The 16958-nt window shown below is 38.9% G+C and overlaps 1 pseudogene; it reads right to left on the bottom strand.

The window, feature by feature from the left end:
* On the bottom strand, positions 5351-6883 carry Gm7512 (predicted gene 7512; annotated as a pseudogene).

The following is a 16958-nucleotide window of genomic DNA, read 5'->3' as shown; positions in this document are numbered from 1 at the left end:
TGTATAATGATCGAGGTTTTAATGCTTTTAAAGGGCTTAATGTTAACATTTGCATGTTAAACTCTCATTCTATGATAATGCTAGATTGCCTTATTGTTTTCAAAAATCATATTCCTGGTGATTAACTAGAAAGATAACTATAACACCGGAAAATGAAAACAATTTTTTCCTTTATTCCTCTTTCCACAACTTTTTTTTTAAGTTACTTTAAACCAAGGGCTTATGTTTAGCTTTGAACATAAGGAAGGGCATACTTTTATGACTAGAGACATGGAGCTGAGGATAGAAAACAAAGCCCATTAAAACAACACTCTCTGGATTAGTTACTTTTGGACTGCTGTGATAAAGCACCGTGAGCAGGAAGGGTTTATCTGAGCTTACAGCCCCAGAGGGATAGAGTTCATCACGGCCACAGTGTAGAAGTGTGGAGCAGGCAGGCATAGTTTCTGTAGGAACAAGCTGAGAACTCACATCTTGAACCATAAGCCAGAATCCAAGAGGATCACCTCCAAATGGCAGATCTCTAAATTAGGTGATTCTAGTGACCTTCTTCCTCCAGCACAACCACACCTTCTAAACTTACCCAAACAGTACGATCAATCGAGGGCCAAGAGTTCAAATGCCTGAGACTATGGTAAGCATCTCATTCAAACCATCATGGCCTCTAATTTCCCCATGTATCTTATTTTTATCCCCAGCACACTCTCTCTCTGTTCCAGCATGTAAAACACGAGGTTCAGGTGCCATTGTTCTTCTGTTTTTTTTTCCCATGAGAATTCCTTGTCTGTGTAAAAATTTACATATGATATATATAAATTTAATTCCCAAGGTTAACCAGATACTGGAGGAAGCCTTACAGTCTTTCTGTAAGAAGTATAGACTGCTGTCTATACTTGCAATATTAGTTAGGATGACGTTTTGTTCCTACTTTTGTTTTTGTGAGATGTGGACATCTGTATGTACTTAAGCTTGATGGTTTTTCATAATATTATCCTTCAAAGAATTTCTCCACTTCAGAAATCATTAAACTTAATATAATATCAAAGTCACATTTTTACATGTGTGCAGATCAATAAACATTCTGTTTCTTTCCTAATGTTAGTGAATTCATTCTTTTTGAAATTTTTATTTAATTTAATTTTTCAAAAAATTTAGTGTTTTACTTGATTAGTTTTATTGATTGCCATGATTTTTGGCATTTCCCATTGCACTTGCCTTTATTTTGTTAGCAATATTATCCTCCTTCTCCTCCTCCTCCTTCTTTTGGTTTTTCTTTTCTTTTATTAAATGTTTTCTCTATTTACATTTCAAATGTCATTCCCTTTCTTAATTTCCCCACTGAAAATACCCTATCCTCTCCTCTCTCCCCTTGCTATCATCTGTTATTTCAGTTGAATTTGCAAATTGCTCTTTCTAACTCTGTGAAGAATTGTGTTGGGATTTTGATGAGGATTGCATTGAATATGTAGATTGCTTTCAGCATGATGGGCATTTTGAGTGTTAATCCTGCCAATCCATGAGCATGGGAGATCTTTCCATCTTCTGAGGTGTTGTTTGATTTCTTTCTTCAGAAACTTGAAATTCTTATCATACAGATCTTTCACTTGCTTAGTTAGGGTCACAGCAAGTTATTTTATATTATTTGTGACTATTGTGAAGGGTGTTGTTTCTCTAATTTCTTTCTCAGCCTGTTTATTCTTTGTATAGAGAAAGGCCACGGATTTGTTTGAGTTAATTTTATATCCAGCTACTGCACTGAAGCTGTTTATCAGGTTTAGGAGTTCTCTGGTGGAATTCTTGGGGTCACTTATATATACTATCATATGATCTGCAAATAGTGATATTTTCATTCCGTCCTTTCCAATTTGTATCCCTTTGATCTCCTTTTGCTTTCTAATTGTTCTAGCTAGAACTTCAAGTACTATATTGAATAGATAGGGAGAGAGTGGGCAGCCTTGTCTAGTCCCTGATTTTAGTGGGATTGCTTTAAATTTCTCTCCATTTACTTTGATGTTAGCTACTGGTTTGCTGTATATTACTTTTATTATGTTTAGGTGTGGTCCTTGAATTCCTGAACTTTCCAAGAATTTTATCACGAATGGGTGTTAGATTTTGTCAAATGCTTTCTCAGCATCTAGTGAGATGATCATGTGGATCATGTGATTTTTATCTAGAAGTTGGTTTATATAGTGGATAATGTTGATGGCTTTCCTTATATTAAACCATCCCTGCATCCCTGGGATATAGCCTACTTGATCATGATGGATGATTGTTTTGATGTTTTCTTGGAATAGGTTTGTGAGAATTTTATTGAGTATTTTTGCACTGATATTAATAAGGGAAATTGGTCTGAAGTTGTCTTTCTTTGTTGGGTCTTTGTGTGGTTTAGGTATCAGAGTAATTTTGGCTTCATGGAATGAATTGGGTAGAGTATCTTCTGTTTCTGTTTTGTAGAATAGTTTGAAGAGAATTGGAATTAGGTCTTCTTTGAAGGTCTGATAGAACTCTGCATTAAGCCCATCTGGTCCTGGGCTTTTTTTTTTGGGGGGGGGGGGGCTATTTGTAACCTCCCCAGCCTGAAACCTGTTTGCTCAGGTTTCAGAAGAGAGCATGGGGCGGAGCTTGCCGCCCTATCATTCTGCCACTCCCACTGTCGCTGCCTGCCGCCTTGCTGTTCTGAAGTCAAACAAGTGGTCACCTGCAACTTTACTCCAGGATGATTTGGCGGGAAAGGGTCCCTGACCCTGCTTCATAACCGAGTGTTGGAAATAGTAAAATTGAACCTTGATCAGACTGGTTGTCTTGGTTCCATCTTTATCGCAATGCCTAGCCCCCCGCCCCCCCCCCCGCCCCCATTCCAAGATGTCTTTCCAGACTAAAACCCGGTTGCAACAACTATTAATGACTGTTTTTATTTCTTTAGGGGATATGAGGCTGTTTAGATCATTAACCTGATCCTGATTTAACTTTGATATGTGTTGTCTGTCAAGAGAATTATCCATCTCATCCAGACTTTCCAGTTTTGATGAGTATAGGCTTTTGTAGTAGGGTCTGATTTTTTTTTTTTTTTTAATTTCCTCAAATTCTGTTGTTGTCTCCCTTTTCTTTCTTCTTCTTTTCCTCCTCCTCCTCCTCCTCCTCCTCCTCCTCCTCCTCCTCCTCCTCCTCCTCCTTCTTCTTCTTCTTCTTCTTCTTCTTTTTTTAAAATACTTTTTATTAGGTATTTTCCTCATTTACATTTCCAATGCTATCCCAAAAGTCCCCCATACCCTCCCACTCACGCCCCTACCCACCCACTCCCACTTTTTGGCCCTGGCATTCCCCTGTAATGGGGCATATAAAGTTTGCAAGTCCAATTGGCCTCTCTTTCCAGTGATGACCGACTAGGCCATCTTTTGATATATATGCAGCTAGAGTCAAGAGCTCCGGGTTACTGGTTAGTTCATAATGTTGTTCTACCTATAGGGTTGCAGATCCCTTTAGCTCCATGGGCACTTTCTCTAGCTCCTCCATTGGGGGCCCTGTGATCCATCCAATAGCTGACTGTGAGCATCCACTTCTGTGTTTGCTAGGCCCTGGCATAGTCTCACAAGAGACAGCTATATCTGGGTCCTTTCAGCAAAATCTTGCTAGTATATGCAATGGTGTCAGCGTTTGGAAGCTGATTATAGGATGGAACCCTGGATATGGCAGGCTCTAGATGGTCCATCCTTTTGACACAGCTCTAAACTTTGTCTCTGTAACTCCTTCCATGGGTGTTTTGTTCCCAATTCTAAGAAGGGGCAGAGTGTCCACACTTTGGTCTTCATTCTTCTTCAGTTTCATGCGTTTTATGTCTCCCTTTTCATTTGTGATTTTGTTTGCTAGGATACTGTCCCTGTGCCCTCTGGTTAGTCTAAGGGTTTATCTATCTTGTTGATTTTCTCAAAGAACCAGCTCCTGGTTTTTTTTTTTTTTTTTTTTTTTTTTATTCTTTCCATAGTTCTTTTTGTTTGCTCTTGGTTGATTTCAACCCTGAGTTTGTTTATTTCCTGCTGTCTTTTCCTCTTGGATGAATTTGTTTCCTTTTGTTCTAAAGCTTTTAGGTGTGCTGTCAAGCTGCTAGTGTATGCTCTCTCCAGTTTCTTTTTGGAGGCACTCAGCTATGAGTTTTCCCCTTAGGACTACTTTCATCTTTTCAAATAAGTTTGGATATGTTGTGACTTCATTTTCATTAAACTCTTAAAAAGTCTCATTTATTTCTTTATTTCTTCCTTGACAATGTTATCATTGAGTAGAGTGTTGTTCAGATTCCACGTGTATGTGGGCTTCTTATTATTTATGTTATTACTGAAGATCAGCCTCAATCCATTGTGATCTAATAAGATGTATGGGATTATTTCAATGTTTTTGTATCTGTTGAGACCTGTTTTGTGACCGATTATATGGTCAGTTTTGAAGAAGGTACCATGAGGTGCTGAGAAGAAGGTATGTCCTTTTATTTTAAGATAAAATGTTCTATAGATATGTTAAATCCATTTGTTTCATAACTTCTGTTAGTTTTATTGTGTCTCTGTTTAGTTTGTTTTTCCAGGATCTGTCCGTTGATGAGAGTGGGGTGTTGAAGTCTCCCACTATTATTGTGTGAGACACGATGTGTGCTTTGTCCTTTAGTGAAGTTTCTTTTATGAATGTGGGTATCCTTGTATTTGGAGCATAGATGTTCAGAATTGAGAGTTAATCTTGGTAGATTTTACCTTTGATGAGTATGAAGTGTCCCTCCTTGTCTTTTTTGATAACTTTAAGTTGAAAGTTGATTTTATTCGATACTAGAATGGCTACTCCAGCTTGTTTCTTGCGACCACTTTGCTTGGAAAATTGTTTTCCAGTCTTTTACTCTGAGGTAATGTTTGTTTTTATCTCTGAGGTTGGTTTTCTATATGCAGCAAATTGTTGGGTCCTGTTTATGTAGCCAGTCTGTTAGTCTATGTCTTCTTATTGGGGAATTGAATCCATTGATATTAAGAGATATTAAGGAAAAGTAATTGTTGCTTTCCTTGTTAGAGATGGGATTCTGTTTTTGTGGCTATCTTGTTGAAAGATTACTTTCTTGCTTTTTCTTTTTGTTTTGTTTTGTTTTTAAGGCATAAACATACCTCCTCCAAATTTCAAGGTCTTTATTTTTGATAATCTGTCCATAATTTGGTTAACTAGTATATAAACTAGAAGTCAAAGTTACCATTTTAATGAGAAATAAACTTGAGATTCTCTGGAGCTCTTGAGAATTTCTTATAAATCAAGGACCAGCAAACCATTTCTAATAAAGACCAGAGTAAAAACTTGTAGACACTTGACATGCTATGTGTCATAAAAAGTCTGTGCCATGCCCACTCCAAGTAGCCATTGAGAACAAGCTCTGCTACGCTGCAGGAAGGTTCCATAAAACATTGGTATTTGTACTTCAGCTGTCACATCATGAAAAGGTATAAACACTGGTGCTTAAACTTTGGGCAACCACTGTATCATGATTAGTCTTTTCATTTCCTTCCCAATAATTAAAAAAAATGAGAAAACCATTTCCAGCTTGCAGGCTGCATGAAAATGGGCAAGATTCCAGGCCTAGACTCTGTGCTATGGTGTGTTGACCTTTGCTCTAAAATAAAGTTCAGAATTTCAAATCAGTGCTTCCCAGAGATTTAAAATAACTATTCAAATCTTTATCAGTAAAATCTTTTAGACTGGCTGGTTTCCATGTTGAAGTCTGGTCTTTGTCAATGATAACAACTCTAACACCTTCATGAAAGTTATAACCTTCCATACATGCTTGAGTTAACCGATATTCCATGGTCAGTACCTCTTGCAAGGTCTTTGAAGAACCCTCCATGAGCTGCCTTCGTGTGATCTTTAGTGATGTCAGAGACATTTTATTAATTACCTTCATCTATTCTATGGCAAAAGGTGATCCATTTTGCCATAAGTTTTCAATTATCTGTTCCATGGTATTGGCTGAAAAACAACTGTTTATTTTGCCCATGTGTTCCTCAAATATAAAGATTTGTCTTGATCCATCTTGGACTTGGCATGATAGTTTTCTAAGACACCTGCAACATCCTCAGCTGGAGGTGAGTTTAAGGCTAACAGCTCCTCCTCCAACACATGCAACTTTTCTGAATCTACAAAGTGTGTGTCAATTCCCGCTCTGTGCACATCTCTTCCTTTTAATCTGTGTCCTGTCAGTGCAAGGAAGTAACCCAGTTTTCCTTGAAATGTTGGCAGGAAATAACCTCTACCCACATCAGGAAATAGTCCTATTCCTGTTTCTGGCATAGCAAAGAGAGACCTTTCTGTAGCCACTCGGAAATGACCATGAACTGAAAGACCAACTTCCCCAAACATGGTGATTCCATCAATAAGGGCAACATATGGTTTCTGACAAGATGCAATTGCATTGTTCAGGATGTATTCTTCTCTGAATACATCATGAGTCCAATTCTGTCTCGCTTTTTTAGCTTCTGAGAGTGCTTTGATGTCCACTCCAGCACAAAAGGCCTTTCCTCAGGCTCCCTTTATGATGATCAGGAATGTGTCAAGGTCTTGTTTCCACTTCTTTAGCTGTGGATAGATCTGCTGGATCATATTCAGACTCAGTGCATTGAGTCTGTTGAGTGTTATGACCCCTGCACAGCCTCTCCTCTCCAGTAGCACTTCTGCAGCTTCTGTGTGCATGGACATTCTCAGTTGTTGCAGAATAACACTAGCTCTTCTGAATGAGATGACCCTCTTCTGAATGAGATGACCCTCGACAGGAGCCACCACACATTCTGCTGCCCCATGGCCTAAAAACCCAGAGCTGAAGAAACAGAGCCTAACAGCTAGACCTGCTTTTGTAGTTAGACCCACCCACCCTTCTTGCTTTTTCTAGGGTGTAGTTTCCCTACTTGTGTTGTAGTTTTCTCTTTATTACTCTTTGAAGGTCTAAATTCATGGAAAGATATTATGTGAATTTGGTTTTGTCACGGAATACTTTGGTTCCTCCATCTATGGTAATTTAGAGTTTTGCTGGATATAGGACCCTGGGCTGGCATTTGTGTTCTCTTAGGGTCTGTAAAATATCTGTCCAGGATCTTCTAGCTTTCATAGTCTCTGGTGAGATGTCTGGTGTAATTCTAATAGGTCTGTCTTTATATGTTACTTGACCTTTTCCCCTTATTGCTTTTAATATTCTATCTTTGTTTAGTGCATTTTGTGTTTTGATTATTATGTGTCTGGAGGAATTTCTCTTTTGGTCCAGTCTATTTGGAGTTCTGTAGGCTTCTTGTATGTTCATGGGAATCTTTTTCTTTAGGTTAGGGAAGTATTCTTCTATAATTTTTTTTTTTGAAGATATTTACTGGCCCTTTAATCTTCATTCTCATCTATACCTCTTATCCTTAGGTTTGGTCTTCTCATTGTGTCCTGGATTTCCTGGATGTTTTGAGTTAGAATCTTTTTGCATTTTGCATTTTCTCTGATTGTTGTGCCCATGTTTTCTATGGAATCTTCTGCACCTGATATTCTCTCTCCATTTCTTGTATTTTGTCGATGATGTTTGCATCTATGGCTCCTGATTTTTTTCCTAGGTTTTCTATCTCCAGAGTTGCCTCCCTTTGTGATTTTTTTTTTTATTGTTTCTACTTCCATTTTTAGATCCTGGACGGTTTTGTTCAATTCCTTCACCTGTTTGGTTGTGTTTTTCTATAATTCTTTAAGGGATTTTAGTGTTTCTTCTTTAAGGGCTTCTACCTGTTTACCTGTGTTCTTCCGTAATTCTTTAAGGGATTTTTGTTTTTCCTCTTTAAGGACTTCTACCGTTTAGCTGTATGCTCCTGTATTTCTTTAAGGGAGTTATTAATGTCCTTCTTAAAATCCTCTACCAGCATCATGAGATATGATTTTAAATCTGAATGTTGCTTTTACGGTGTGTTGTAGTATCCAGGACTCACTGTGGTGGGAGATCTGGGTTCTGATGATGCCAAATAGTCATGGTTTCTGTTGGTAAGATTTTTATGTTTGCCTTTTGCCATCTGGTAATCTCTGGTGTTAGATGTTCTAGCTGTCTCTGGCTGGATCTCGCTCCTCCTGTGAGTCTGTAAGCTTCTGTCAGAGACCAGCTCTCACTGGGCAAGACCAGTGCACAGAAGGCTGCAGAACAGCCCCACCTCCTGGCTGCAGATGTAGGCCTGTAGAAACCTGTCCTAGAAGCTCTGTTGCCTGTGCTCTCCTGAGCAGACTGCCTTAGTCAGTCAGCTGAGAGAAAATGCCAATCTCACCTGAGTCCTGGGGTCAGAGCACTCCTGCAGGCAAGCTCTCCTCTGGCAGAGAAGGTGCACAGAGGACTGAGGATCAGCTCTACCTCCTGTCTGCAGATGTAGGCCCATAGTAGGACCATGTCCGAGAAGCTCTGTGTTTTTGGTTTTTCGAGACAGGGTTTCTCTGTGTAGCCCTGGCTGTCCTGGAACTCACTTTGTAGACCAGGCTGGCCTCAAACTCAGAAATCCGCCTGCCTCTGCCTCCTGAGTGCTGGGATTAAAGGCGTGTGCCACCACTGCCCAGGGCAATATTATACTATTACTTTGGCTTTTTCTATCCTTATTTAATTGCTTTATGCTGCATAGTTGTAGATGGCATTGACTTTAGACAGTTTATTATTGTGTTTGAAATTTAAATATTTTTGAATACTTTTTTAGAAGCAATCCACATTTGCTGGGGTTTCCTTTTTGTGCGTATGTGTGTTAATTTTTATTTAATTCACAATATTTTCTGGCTTCTCTGATACTTCTTATGTGAGTCATAAAGTATATGTGTATTTTTCATTTAATAGTATGTTATGTAACTTTCAAATATTTCAGACTTTATAGATATTTCTATTATTAACTTATAATTTAACTCAGTTTCTAGAACATGCATTTTATGTTATAGTTTTCTTAACTATGTGAACTTGTTTTATATTTTTGTTTTGTTTACTTAGTTTTTAAAATGGAGTTTAACTGTAGTACTGAGACTGGGAATTTCTGGGCTTCCCTAAGCCTCTCTTCTCTCATTTCCTGCAGATGAGCAAAACCAAGCTAACTTTAAAAACTGAGTATATCTTGGGCAACACAGAGCTCAGAATATACTCAGTGTTGGCAACTGTTATGGTTTGAGTCTTGAATATCATCAATAGGTTTAGATTTTCACTGCTTATTTTCTAGATGATAGCAGTGCTATGAATACTGTAAATTGTTTATGATTTGGTATGCCCCTGACAGAAGTTACTAGGAGCTGTGTTTCTCTTTTTAGACTGTTTATATTGTTTTATGTGTATGACTGTTTACATTATTTTATGTTATGTGTAGGATTGTTTATATTATTTTATGTGTATGACTGTTTTGTTTATGTATCACATGTGTACCTATGCAATGGAGTTTAGAAGAAGGTGTCAGACACATAACTGTAAGCCCTCATGCTGGGAAACAGAATCAAGGTCCTCTGCAAAAGCAACAAGTTCTCTTAACCACTGAGCTATCTCTTCAGCCTTGAGGCTTATCTTCTAAGGCTATAGCCAAGTGCTAGTTATGTTCTTGCACTTTGCTTGGTCTAACAGGACATGGCATCAACAGTCCCTATTCCACATTCTCACAGCCATGAGTTTTGTAAGCCTTCCTTTACTGACATAATGAACCAAAGAGCCTTTGACAATGTGAGACAAAATAATGTTCCTTCTCTTCAATTGCTTCTGCCAGATATTTTGGTCAGAATGACAAAGAAAATAATTCCCCAAATCTCTTTTAACTGAGAAACAATTATGAATATTATTGTGTTTAGCCAAATGCTTTGTTAACGCCAATTATTTCATGATTGTTATAATTTTCATCTAAATTCTTAAATTTGTTATCTTCTACCTTCTTCTCTTACCAAGCTCTTAATATGTTTTGAAATTCCAAAGTAAAATATTAGATGTGTCTATTTTCTTTTGAATGTTTTAAGCTTTTGCCTTAGTAGTTTCTGTTAATAGGAAAGCTAGAAAGAACCAAATGTATATATCATTGACACATTAAGGACCAAATGTATATCATTGGCATATTTTCTAAGTTTTTAAAAAAAATTTTAATTAGATATTTTCTACATTTATATTTCAAATGCTATCCCAAAAGTCCCCTATACCCTCCCCCCAACCTGCTCCCCTATCCACCCACTCCCACTTCTTGGCCCTGGCATTCCCCTGTACTGGGGCATATAAAGTTTGCAATACCAAATTCCCAGTGATGGCCAACTAGGCCATCTTCTGCTACATATGCACCTAGAGACAGGAGCTCTGGGGGTACTGGTTAGTTCATATTGTTGTTCCACCTATAAGGTTGCAGACCCCTTCAGCTCCTTGGCTACTTTCTCTAGCTCTTCCATTGGGGGCCCTGTGTTCCATCCAATAGCTGACTGTGAGCATCCACTTCTGTATTTGCCAGGCACTGGCATAGCCTCACAGGAGACAGCTATATCAGGGTCCTTTCAGCAAAATCTTGTTGGCATATGCAATAGTGTCTGGGTTTGGTGGCTCATTATGGGATGGACCCCCAGGTGGGGCAGTCTCTGGATGGTCCATCTTTCATCTTAGCTCCGAACTTTGTCTCTGCAACTCCTTCCATGGGTACTTTATTCCCTATTCTAAGGAGGAATGAAGTATCTACACTTTGGTCTTCTTTCTTCTTGATTTTCTTGTGTTTTGGAAATTGTATCTTGGGTATTCTAGGTTTCTGGGCTAATATCCACTTATCAGTGAGTGCATGTCAAGTGGCTTCTTTTGTGATTGGGTTACCTCACTTGCTACATCCACTCCAGTAGTGACAAGTGCAACAGGCCCCGAAAACCTGGTTGCTGTCCCGAGGCAAATAGTTCATGGAAACTTAGTCTCCTGGAACCGTGGCATCCTGTATAAAGAATGCTCCAATGCCCTTGCTTTAGTTGGCAAATGGATCTGTGTGCTTTCCCTTAATACTGCTTTATTACAAGTGCTCCTACGGATTTATATTTTAACCTATAGCTAAGTTAGATTCTAGGCAGTCCTTGTTCTGACCATAGGCATGGATAGCTAAGTCACTGCCCTACACAGAAATTTATCATTATCTAGGAAGAAGGAAGTTTGTGACCTAAAGCGGAACCAGAGTAGATACTTTGAACTATAGATAGCTGAGTTACACCCCTACACAAGTATTTCCAATGGCCTAGGGAGAAGGTGGACTATACAATAGACTAGAGTAGAAACTATGGCAAGGGCATGAAACCCTTGTCCCTGGCTCCTAAGATTAAGTGGACCTTAGGTAGAGCTGTTTTTGATCCCAGTTGTTAACATTGATTTTTATCCTAGTTGGTTCCTGCCAGTCCTTCTGTGTTTGCATTCCTCTGTTTTATGTATGAATCCAGTAACCTCTTTGTACCTTGCTGGTGTGTCACCCAACTTCCCTATTTTCTTCTGTATAAAAAGTTTGATGCTCGATTTGACAAATTACATTCAGAACCACATTCCCTTCTGTCGGGTCTGTCTGTCAATTCCCGCCGACTCCTTGCCCACCTGCACTAGAGACCCCTTCCACACAGACAAGGGACCAAGAGGGTCTGCGGCACTCACTCAGGATGATATCCTCCAGATACATCCATTTGTCCAAGAATTTCATAAATTCATCGTTTTTAATAGCTGAGTAGTACTCCATTGTGTAAATGTGTCAAATTTTCTGTATCCATTCCTCTGTTGAGGGACATCTGGGTTCTTTTCAGCTTCTGGCTATTATAAATAGGGCTGCTATGAACAATAATAATAAGACAAACAATAATAATAAGACAAACAATAAGACAAAAAGGCCACCAAAAGATTGGGAAAGAATTTTTACCAATCCTAAATCTGATAGAGGACTAATATCCAATATATTCAAAGAGCTCAAGAAGCTGAACTCCAGAAATTCAAATAACCACGTTAAAAATGTGGTACAGAGCTAAATAAAGAATTCTCAATGGAAGAATATCGAATGGCTGAGAAACACTTGAAAACATGTTCAACATCCTTAATCATCAGGGAAATACAAATCAAAACAACCCTGAGATTCCACCTTACACCAGTCAGAATGGCTAGGATCAAAAATTCAGGTGACAGCAGATGCTAGAGAGGATGTGGAGAAAGAGGAACACTCCTCCATTGTTGGTGAGATTGCAAGCTTGTACAACCAATCTGGAAATCAGTCTGGCGGTTCCTCAGAAAATTGGACATAGTACTACCGGAGGATCCAGCAATACCTCTCCTGGGCATATATCCAGAAGGTGTCCCAACCGGTAAGAAGGACACATGCTCCACTATGTTCATAGCAGCCTTAATTATAATAGCCAGAAGCTGGAAAGAACCCAGATGCCCCTCAACAGAGGAATGGATACAGAAAATGTGATACATTTACACAATGGAGTACTACTCAGCTATTAAAAAGAATGAATTTATGAAATTCCTAGCCAAATTGATAGACCTGGAGGGCATCATCCTGAGTGAGGTAATCCAATCACAAAGGAACTCACACAATATGTACTCACTGAGAAGTGGATATTAGCCCAGAAACTTAGGATACCCAAGATATAAGATACAATTTGCTAAACACATGAAACTCAAGAAGAATGAAGACCAAAGTGTGGACACTTTGCCCCTTCTTAGAATTGGGAACAAAACACCCATGGAAGGAGTTACAGAGACAAAGTTTGGAAGTGTGACGAAAGGATGGACCATCTGGTGATTGCCATATCCAGGGATCCATCCCATAATCAGCTTCCAAACGCTGACACCATTGCATACACTAGCAAGATTTTGCTGAAAGGACCCAGATATAGCTGTCTCTTGTGAGACTATGCTGGGGCCTAGCAAACACAGAAGTGGATGCTTACAGTCAGCTATTGGATGGATCACAGGGCCCCCAATGGAGGAGCTAGAGAAAGTACCCAAGGAGCTAAAGGGAACTGCAACCCTATAGGTGGAACAACAATATGAACTAACCAGTACCCAGGAGCTCTTGTCTCTAGCTGCATATGTATCAAAAGATGGCCTAGTCAGCCATCACTGGAAAGAGAGGCCCATTGGACTTGCAAACTTGATATGCCCCAGTACAGGGGAATGCCAGGGCCAAAAAGGGGGAGTGGGTGGGTAGGGAAGTGGGGGTGGGTGGGTATGGGGGACTTTTGGAATAGCATTGGAAATGTAAATGAGGAAGATACCTAATAAAAAATTAAAAAAAAGAATTTAAAGGAAAATCTTACATTTGTAGCTTTTAGGCCCATTATCCTGGTACTGGTAGGGGGAAAAGAGGAAGCTCAAAACTATGGCAAGGGGAGGACTATTCTTAGGGATAGGCAAGTGGGGAAAACTTAGGCCATACTTATGTGGAGTCTATTTGACCTGTGAGAGGTGGATCCAGGTCTTACGACTCCCTCTATCCTCTGAAGCTTATATTAACTCTTTTAGTTTATTCAAAGAGATGAAAATTTTAGGCATAATAGCATTACTATTGTTTTTAATTTATACTAAAACCTATATTGTAGAAAAATCTTTAAGACAGCTGTAGTAGTTTCATACTATTAAATCATAGCAAAAGCTATGGATTGGGTTAAAAAGCATGAACATTTTTTTCTCTGTCCAGAGAGCTGTATGTATGTATGTATAGAACATGTTTTTAGTTTGTTAAGAAGCACCTTTGAGTCTATATTTAGAAGAGAACCAAAGGAAATCTAAAATCTTGAGCTTGTGACTGAATGGTAAGTACTCTGAACTTCCAATCAGGACTCCATTGATCAGGGTTAAAACTTTGAACTTGTGAAATATTAGTATAACAATAGCAAAAAGGGGAAAAGGTTTAAAATACTTTCTATTTTTCATGTACCTTAAATAATTTTCTTATATCTTTACAACGTGCTTTTTTATACTTCTTTAGACCCTCAGAACTTAAGCTTTCTTTTCCTCAGAACTTTTATACAACTTAGAACATTTTCTTAGACCCTCAGAACTAACATAGACTTTAACCCTTTTTCTTTTCATCTAATCATTTTTCAGAGTTGTGAATGGTTATTGCTGAGACATTGCAAAGCAAGTTCTTTTAAATAAAAGAACAGTAAAAATAAAACCTGTTTAATATAAAGCCTGTTAGCACAGCAAACTTGTCTGTCTTTCTCAGCAGGAGACCCAGTAGCTCTAGAAAATGCAAGGCCTTGTTTTTGCATATGAAGTGAACTAATTGGGTGGCTATAGCCTTGGGGAAAGGAGTTGGTTGCTAATGGACAAAGTTCATTTAACCAGCAGTGCCATCAGAGTTCTGAGTAGGATTCATTGTAGAAGGAAATATAATCCAAATATATCAGTGAAAATGACAGACTTGGGAGGCAGAGGCAGGTAGATATCTGAGTTTGAGGCCAGCCTAGTCAAAAGAGTGAGTTCCAGGCTACACAGAGAAACCCTGTCTCTGAAAAAAGAAAAGAGAGAAAAAAAAAAAAAAGAAAGAAAAAGAAAAAGTTAAAATGACAGAGAGTTGCCCATTACTTGACAGTCACAACAGCAGACTCCTGTGGTCTCCATGGGTTTGTTGTGGTTATAGGCCCTAAGGCAGTGAGTCTTCAATCCCAGGCCCAGAAGTTCTGAGAGGCTTTCTTCTGGAGGAGTGTGTGAACTAAAGAGGGGGGGGGTGAGAGGAGATGGGGGGTGGGGGGAGGGGGAAGGGAGGATAGTCCACATCTGGCCAGAGTTCCTCCTATGCTCTGGGCAGGCAGATCCATTTGGCCCCAGTGGGCATCTAAGCCACTGACCCCACTCGACAGGGGGTGGACAGGTGCAGACCCCAACTGGGGACCCCTGGGATGATACCCTGTAGCCCCGGGAGAGGGCAGAGGGAGAAAGGTTCCTACACAGGCGAGAGTAAGCATAGCTGGCCTTGATGAACAGAGACAGTCTATGATTTTCAAGCTTTATTGTAGAAAGGCAGGGGGAAAGAGAAAAGGTAGAAGAGAGAGAGAGAGACCAGCCATGGCCAAGAGAAGAGATGGGGGGGGGGGGACGAGAGAGAAAAGAAAGGCTAGAGAGTAAGAGGGAGAGAGAGAGGAAGAGAGTGAAAGGAGAGAGGAGATGATAGAAGAGAGTAAGGGGAGAAAGAGGAGTAAGAGAGTGAGGAGGGGGCCAAGCAGCCCTCCTTATAGTGTGCTGTTATCTCTACCGTTGCTAGGTAACTGAGGAGGAGTTTAGCCTGAAGGCCAGAAGCTTGGGACATTGTCTTCTTGACTGCTAGCCATGCTTCTCTTCTGGGGGCTGAGGGGGTGGTAACTTCGACAGGACCCAGAGTCCAGGAGACATGAGAGAACTCCTTCCATCCCATGTAGGTGAATTAACACCACCAGATCTCCGGGTTCAACATCTCAGCTCAACTGGAGACCAGACTGTCTGTGTATAGCCCAATGCCCAACAGAGGAGGAACTTGTGGGACTGACCTTACTTCATCTATGCAAAGTGGGGCAATCAACTCTGTAATGTCCTGCTTATCCACAGTTTGGGCCAGGTCCTGGCAACAGGCAATGCATTTGCAGTGGATATGGCCCATGGCTAGTGTTATCACATCCAAATAGAGTCTGAGTGTCCCATCATTTTCTTTGGAGACCTGTGAAGATCTTTGGTCACCACTAGGAGCTGGGTCTGTTTGTCATAGTAAGCTTTTTTTCCATTAAACATTTAAAATGACACATTCAGCAGATATCTGACATATTTGAGGATCATTATCTATTACAGATATCTGAGCTAAGCAAACTTTGCTTCTTTTAGTTACTAGTTTTAGGCTTAACTTAGAAAACATAAACAAAAGGTTAAATAAAGCTTGTCCTTGAAAATGAATTACATTTGTACTTAGCATGATTACAAACATACTTTTGAGCATATTAAAGAACTTGATCATTTATAACATGACTTTACATTAATTTGCAGGTCCTAATTATCATTAATTATTTATAAGACGTTAACAGCTTTAATAAGATTAGGATTTTACAGTTTTATCTCTGGTAAGTTTTAACCTTAAAAAATATAATATTTGTATTGAAGCTTAGTATCAAAATAAAACTTTATATCATAAAGGTAGCCCATAGAGAGACTGGGAATTTTATAAAACCATAAATATAGCCTATAGAAAGATTGAAAACCTTATTATATTTTATTTTTGATTCTTTTACAGAACACCATTACAGAATATTATAGTTTGCTGTATGACTCAATTTATCCAAATAGTTAAACCTTAACAATGCTAGCAAAGACTTCTAATGACGGTAGACATATATTTCTAAGTCAGTTATTGTTTATCTACATAGACTTTAAAAATTTATAAAACTTATTTATCAAATATATTTTATTTTTAAACATGTATTGTCTTTTATTTAAAAATTTCAGGACAAAAATCTTCATATAAAAATCTATCCTGGTAGGGTGGGGTGATGGGGACATCCTCTTGGAGATGGGGACTGTAAAAAAAATTAAAGATAATAATAATAATAAAAACTATCCTAATCTAAATATCTTGGAACCTGTTGTTGTCTCTTTAGTCTAAAAAGGAGATAATCAGAGTTTTATTCAAGTTATATATAAGCATGCAATAGCAAATTATGATTATCTATGTATTGAGTTTTAATTATTAATTTTCTTGCCCCAAGTTTTAAGCTAATTGTTTTTGCTTGGCATTTTATAGGTCTCCCTTCCCCCTACAATACATTTTAGCAAGAGTTTTGAATATCCATGACTTTGAATGAGGGAACAATTTTTGTAAACAAGAACCAAGAAAGGGAGGAGAAGTCAAGGAGTTACACATTTTAAATTACATTTAGCTATCTTTCCTCATTTTTCTATAAGCACTTAAAAAACTTCAAGGTGGGTTACAAACAGAATCTCAGTGATCCTCAGTCGTCTGAGCCAGGTAAGC

This window comes from Mus musculus, chromosome 1 (assembly GCF_000001635.26).
Source record: "Mus musculus strain C57BL/6J chromosome 1, GRCm38.p6 C57BL/6J".
Taxonomy (NCBI): Eukaryota; Metazoa; Chordata; class Mammalia; order Rodentia; family Muridae; genus Mus; species Mus musculus.
Note: the sequence above shows the minus strand (reverse complement) of the source record. Positions and strands in the feature narration are given on the sequence as shown.